The sequence below is a fragment of the Thermobia domestica genome, chromosome 4 (genome assembly GCF_964235325.1).
Source record: "Thermobia domestica chromosome 4, izTheDome1.hap1.1, whole genome shotgun sequence".
In the NCBI taxonomy this organism is placed as follows: Eukaryota; Metazoa; Arthropoda; class Insecta; order Zygentoma; family Lepismatidae; genus Thermobia; species Thermobia domestica.
The window spans coordinates 260,621,302-260,628,644 of NC_137457.1; positions in this window are offsets into that span (position 1 = coordinate 260,621,302).

The window sequence follows — 7,343 nt, forward strand, 5'->3', positions numbered from 1 at the left end:
CATGAAGCTGTGGGTAGCAATATCCTGGTTTTTAGTTGGTCCTGTACTGATGGTTACTGGGTGTGACTATGTCGCCATTTTAGGAGACCACATGCATCCTATAGTCCAAATATTGTTTCCAGGCAATGACACCATATTCCAGGATGATGGTACGCCCATGCACACCTACCCTGGTCCGGCCAATCCCTGAACATAATTGAACATCTGTGGTCAGTTTTGGATACACGAACCCCGCGCAGATTTCTACCTCCATCCTCTTTCACGGAACTGACTGATGCACTGCACGCGAAATGATCTAATACTCCATTTTTTAAAATTTACAATCATTAATGTTTAAACCGAAAATGGCGATTTATACCACTTTTGGTTTAAATAGAAAATAATGAACGAACACTGAACCAATGTTTGGGATTCTGAGTCAATTCCCGAAAACCGCTTTTCGATCTCTCTTACCGTTTTTGTCCTATAAAAATTAATATTGAAACCGAAGTAGCAGCGAATTTCTGCCATTACTGGTTTCAGTGGAAATATAGGGATTAAGGTGGGTTACTTCCTTGAGACCATGTGTCGGTTTCCGAAAATCGCTTGTCGCTAGCTAACATGGTTTTTGAGTTATACCTATTACTGTTGAAACCAGAAATGTTCTATTTCAATCACTTCTAGTTTAAGCAGAAGGTTGTTCAACGAGGAACCTATTCCTCGGACGCTGAATCGATTCCCGAAAACCGCTTGTCGATAGCTGTTACCGTTTTTGCTCTGATACCTGTTCAGAGGCAAGCAGACAGAGTAACACAGACGTTCTATAAGACTTCCTATATTTATATATACCATAGTTTGGAAGTCAAAATTCGCGGGGAAAGGGGGGGGGGGTCGTAATGCATCTATGATATTTCACTGATTTTAGCTGTTCCTATAGGTAATGATTTGCTACCCTTAAAGAAAATGTAGGCAATATTGGAGTGTGTGTATGTGTGTGTAAATTCACCCCTTTGTTCTAAGCAAATTTAAATCATCATTGGAATCACATAAAGAAAGTACACAGTAACTTTTGTCTAATAAATTTCACTAATGAATTTCTTTCGTCTAATGAATTTAATAAATTTCACTACGTCATCCTGCAAAGGGCCTAGCGGAATAAGCATGTGAAAACTGCCCCCAAGCATATCTGCACCAAATTTACAGTATCGATTAACATTTATGAGAAACTCAGTTTCCAAAAGGGGGCCGCGGTGGCTCAGTGGTAGAGCGTTCACCTCTGGTGCATGGGGTCTCGGGTTCAAACCCTGCTCCCGCCAAGTGAACTTTGTGGTGGACAAACACCGTGTGCGTGGGTTTTCTCGGGGTTCTCCCGTTTCCTCCCACTTTCTTCATTCCACCATTTCATTCATTTCTCATAATCACCGTCTCCTTTAGCCTAACCGGCATAACCGTGGGACGTAAAACTCAAAGATTTCATTTTTTTTCAGTTTCCAAAAGTTTCAGCCCCCAAGCATTTTTGGAGGGGTGTTAGGAGGGGGGAAGGAATTTTTTTTTTCCTGAACGCCTCAACCGATTTACATAAAGAAAAAAGCTGTTAGGTGTTCTCAACAAGAGAAAAGTCGGAACATATTTTTTTGAAAATTTTTAAGGTTGAAAATTGAAGTCAATTTTTTTTTTGAAATTTTCAAAAACATTTTTAGGGGAGACTAACTGGGACACCCACAATTTTTTGCCAGTTTTGTCTTGAGAGGGTCCCTAACAACATATATTGTTTTCATTTTGTTTGCATCGAGTGATAAATTGTCATAATAGTCATGTTTATTTTGCTACTGGAAAGGCGTTTGGAATGTGTCAAATTTCAGTGTATTATTTTCAATAAAAATATTGGATGTCATGAATAGTCCCAAAATAATTTCCACCCAAGCACTACGTAAAGATACTCACTTACACAGGGATTGCGAATTTAAAAAAGCATTTCTCAACTCGTGGAGAACACTTATTTTGAAAATGAAAATGAGTTTTACGTCCCACGATTATGTCGTTCGGGCTAAAGGAGACGGTGATCATGAGAAATAAATGAAATGGTGGAATGAAGAGAGTGGAAGGAAACGGGAGAACCCCGAGAAAACCCACGCACACAGTCTTGTCCACCACATAGCCCACTTGGCACGAGCTGGAAACGAACCAGGGATCCCACACACCAGAGGTGAATGCTCTACCACGAAGCGACAACAGCCCCTATACTAATTTTAATAGTTTATAAATATGTTTATAAGTAGGCCTACTATTGATATAAATTTTATGAACAATAAAAACTATTATTCATATTATTAAGGGTTACTTCCATTCATCAAATGGACAATTTTACAGAGCAGTACACTATCGACTATGTTGATAATGATTTTGCATTTTGTGATATAGGGTTATTAAAAAATAATAATAATTTACAATTTTAATGTGTTCCTTGAACTGACAACTCTGAATAAAGTAGCCGATAACAAGAGTAACCATACATATCCACAACATTTCATCGTAAGTAACGTCGTTAAGTAAGTGACCTATTGCTTCAACTATGTTATCAAACAAGTAGTGGTGTCACGTGTAGATAGCGCGTGAAGGAGTTAGGTTGGCATGGCACGATATTTTCTCAATCGATATTTAAACCGGAATTGGTAGTAGATTTTTCTCTCTAGAGTATAGTAGAGAAATCAGAGTGCAGATTGAGAATATTGTTGGGAAGCTTGATTGGTTGCAGAAATCCACATTTCGCTACGTATTATTGTTTTTATTCTATGGCGATCAACATTAAATCCGGATATGGTTGATGTCTACCACTTCCGGTGGACGGATCGCTTTCGCCAACTATCTCGGTTCCAAGCTTTTAAGCTTCTACATCCTATCCAAAATTGATAGCAGTTCATCATGTAATTCTTGAATTTTGTGTCTCGCGGACAAGGGGAGGGCTATAGCCCCCCTTGACGCTCAGGTATATACTTGATAAAATGGGCTTCAATCCTGCTTTACACTGGATAAAACGGCAAAATATGGTTTAGACCCTCCTTTAATCATATCCTGGATCCGCCCCTATATATATATATATATATATATATATATATATATATATATATATATATATATATATATATATATATATATATATATATGAAAGTGACTACGTTTGTGACTTAATAACTGTTGAACAACTCGACCGATCTCGAAGCCTGTGATTACTTTTCAAAAATTTATAAAATATGAAAACAGAAACTACTGTATGACGTTTAATTTCTTCAATATTCAATGAATTATTCTGGGAATTCCGTTCTTCTGAATTCCTTATAGATACTTTCCTTAATTAAAAGAAACTATTAACGTCTTTGATATTGTAAAACAAACACATGTGGTTGCCTGAATTTACTATTTTCATCACGTTTTTGTCCCTTAATGTTCTACTGAACGTAATGAAATAAGACAAAACATCATTCTTCAATTACTCGGTGTGAGCCGTTTAAGAAATAGGCTGTTTGTGGTTTTGTTTACTTTTTTCTGTTCACGTTTTTTTTTTAAAAAAAAACTCCGAGTACAATTTACGTTTCCTTTTTACTTGTTTTTGAGTTGAGTTAATATTGAGTTTAACGTCCCTTTCAACAGCGAGGCAGAGATGGAGTAGGTCAGTGGGTCGGTGGGTCAAGTTTTCTGAGTGGATCAGTGGGTCGTGGGTCAACAACATGTGACCCAGAACCCGCTGTGACTCACTGCCATCCACCGACTCAATATGATCTACCGACCCACTCTGCTCACTGCATTGTAGACAGTATCTTCTGAAGACTGGTAAATTTGTCTTCGTTTTACTTTCAAAACCTTCATTTCCCTTCCTTTTCCATTTGTTTCTGTCTACTTACCTGAGGTGAGTATATCTAACCCAGTGAAAAAAGAACTTCAGGCACTTTTATATTGATATTTTTAATTATAATAGTAGCAATAGGACTTATACTACTACTTAGCTTTCGAGACCTATGAGTTTTTAGAGGAGCTAACTACTGAAAAAAATACATTTTAAATCACTGTAATATATAAAATTATTATATAAAAAATTGAATGTAACTATGTGTGCCTGATCATCACTGTCAAATTGCAAAGTCAAATAAAATTACTTTTGGTATATAGTTAGGCCTTAATCCAAACTGGGGATGTTATATTGCTTCCATTATAATGCATAATATCCTAAGGAGGTAGTGAGGATCCGAATTTTTGCGAAAAAAAAATGAGTATTTCGCAAGCCGTTAAACTTACGGAGCTGAAATTCAGTGTATTAACTCTTTATTGAAAATAAACAGAATTTGTCCTAGCATTTTTTTTTAATTCTCCTTTATGAGGGGACACTTTCTATATATGGAAAATTGGTAGTAAGTGGGTTTGTAAAAATGATCGAAAACGATCGATGTTATTTAAGAAAAAAAAATCAGAAACAAAAAATACAGTGCTTGGCTTCATATATCCATTGCTTTCTACTATAATAATTGCTGAAGCTTATGTTTATTATATGGTGCGCTTACAGCACAGGGCAATCAACCCATGAAGTTGTGAGAAAAATAGGCATAAAATTTGTACTGTAAGCTTAATTACACGGAAATTTTAAGTTTTGATTGCACGCAGAATTATATGGAAAATTTTACACTTTTTTCCCCCTTTACATTTGTCTACTTACTTTTATTTGGAACTTTCAAATTTCATCCTTTTTTTCACTGAAAAGTATCGATAATTCAACAAGGAAATAATTATACTATGATAATTTAATTGAAATTCATCGTAATTTGGCACATGGCAAACAGCAGTGTGGTAATTGAAGGGGAAGAAGGAGGGAAATTCCCATTCACCTCTGAACACTTTCCAGGAACCTCGTTCCCTTTCGCTTTCTAGACAGGGGAGGGAACTTGGTAATGGCATCAAATCTTCATCTGTAATTACAAAAATTAAATTTATAAACAAATAAGAAATCATCAATTTATCAGGCTTTAATTGATAATTTATTCACAAGATTCTCTATCGGAGGCGTGGTAGATGAAGTTCCTGTTCCCCATGAGTCGACATTGCCAACTGACATGGTCGATATGGAAAAGATGTTGTATGGAGATAGATAAATGATACTTCTTGCTGAGTATTTCAAAACTGACCAAGAAAAATCGTTATCAGACTTAAGTCTAACAAGCAAATTGTCGATGAGGAATTGCAGAAATCGGGTAGAAGTATTATCAATTTCCACGACAGAGTGCGAACGGGAATTTCCCCTTATGAATCTGCAGATGACTGATATTAGAAATAGACTAAGTGCTCAAAAATTGTCTAACTTGTTCATCAATGTTAATGGCCCACCGCTAGACAAGCTCAAAGTAGACGAGCTAGTTGTTTCTTGGCTGAAGGATGAACATCATTCTGCTGCGGATGATTTACCACGAAAAAGTTACCAACAGTAAATAAACCCGATTTCAGATTTGTTTTAAGGTGTAAAATTACGAGTTATGGATACTTGTACTACTAATGGCTTATTTCTGTTATTCAACTTTGTACCTAATTTTTAGTAAGTCTCTTCTTTGCTTTAGGTAAACTACTTTGAATAAATATTCATAATAATTGCAATTATGCATATTTGTAACTTAAATTTAACGTTGTGTTTCAGTGATTACACAAATTACAATTATGAGCATACTTTATGGAGATGCTCTCACATAGGATACCCGAGCACCTTTATACACTATGAAAAACTGATTTTTCAAGTATTTTATGAGAAAAATACTGTGAACTGAGAAACCATAACCTTTTCCATATTGTACAGGGGTATTTCCTGCGAATAAAAGGTTTTTTTTTTTAATGCGTTCAGAAATTAACACTTGCAAGAATACTCTCTTAGTACAAGTATATTTTAGGCATACACACTAATTTCCCCCCATCTCGAACTGTTTCAATTTCCTCACTGACACACACTACCATTTTATATCGTAAAGGTCAGATCCACCGTTATTGTAACAGAGTGTTGCTTGAACGATTGACCGTAGAAATTCAAGCTCCGATTAGTGACGATTTCACAGTCTTGTTTTATTACAAGTGTAATCTCTTTAGTCAGTACAGAAGAGGCCGTAGATCATGTGTCAGAGTTGATGACGATGGATTTTGATGAGTCAGAGTAGGTCACAGTGGATGAGAGTTGTTCATGGTGGGTGGTGGGTCATGATGGGTCATAGTGAGTCACAGTGGGTGGTGGGTCAGAGTGGGTCACGGTGGATGGTGAGTCAAGTTTTCGTTGACCACGTCAACTCTGCAGCGAGGCTATATAAGACGGAACCTACTGATTTACGTGGAATCCGAACTACTTGAGCTCCTGCCGGGAATCGAACCCGGGCCTCCCATGCCAAAGGCGCTTACGCTCTGACGAATGAGTTCTTGCTTCTTTTTTAGATTCACGAGTTCCTGATAAATCACTTTCACACTAATATGCACTTTCCATTGACATTTGACAATGAGCACTAACTTCATGTTGAATCAAGCCTTATTAGCATATTTTCCGCCCATAAAGAATTTTGTTGGCGTCGGTGAAATACATATATGAAAAATCACATATGTGATGGCAATTTTGACGAAAATTCATATTATCCCTTTTCGAAAAATTAATGTAAAATTATCCAACAAAATGGAATTTTTTCCCACGGGTTGGCATCACTTCTTGAAACACTGCTCGTAATACCATAATAAGTACAATACGATAATAAAGTATGGTCGATAATTTTCTTATCACTTTTTATGTTTTATAATTTTGGCGGGAACCTTATATTCGCGATTGTTTTCCTTTTTGCAGTCTTCTAATGCACTTTGTATTCATATACAGTATATATTTTTTTAATATTCGGGAATATATGGTACACACCAAAACTGGAAATAAGTGGTGGCGAACTAACTAGCTAAGTCCTTAGAAACAGAAATTAGGTAGCAAAATTAAAGAAGAAGAATATCTTTAAAAACTCGCTTTATTAGTAGTATTGCTTATATGTTATAAAAATGTACAAATTTCAGCGAACAATAAACATTTGAAGTTTGAGCAATATTTATTTTAAATAATGAAATTTTAACACTTATCTTAATACCATGGCTTTTTTATTTATATAAAATATATTTTTACCGTCATGTGGTATATTAACTTACTTCTTATACAAAGTAATAACTACATTTTAAAAGAAGTAACTATACATTACATAAATTTAACAAACATTAAAGTTGAATTCAATATTCATCTCTGATTTTATGAAGGCATAAATATATATTTATCACTTTACAGTTTACCATCAATGTTTAGATTTTAAATGTACATATTAGTT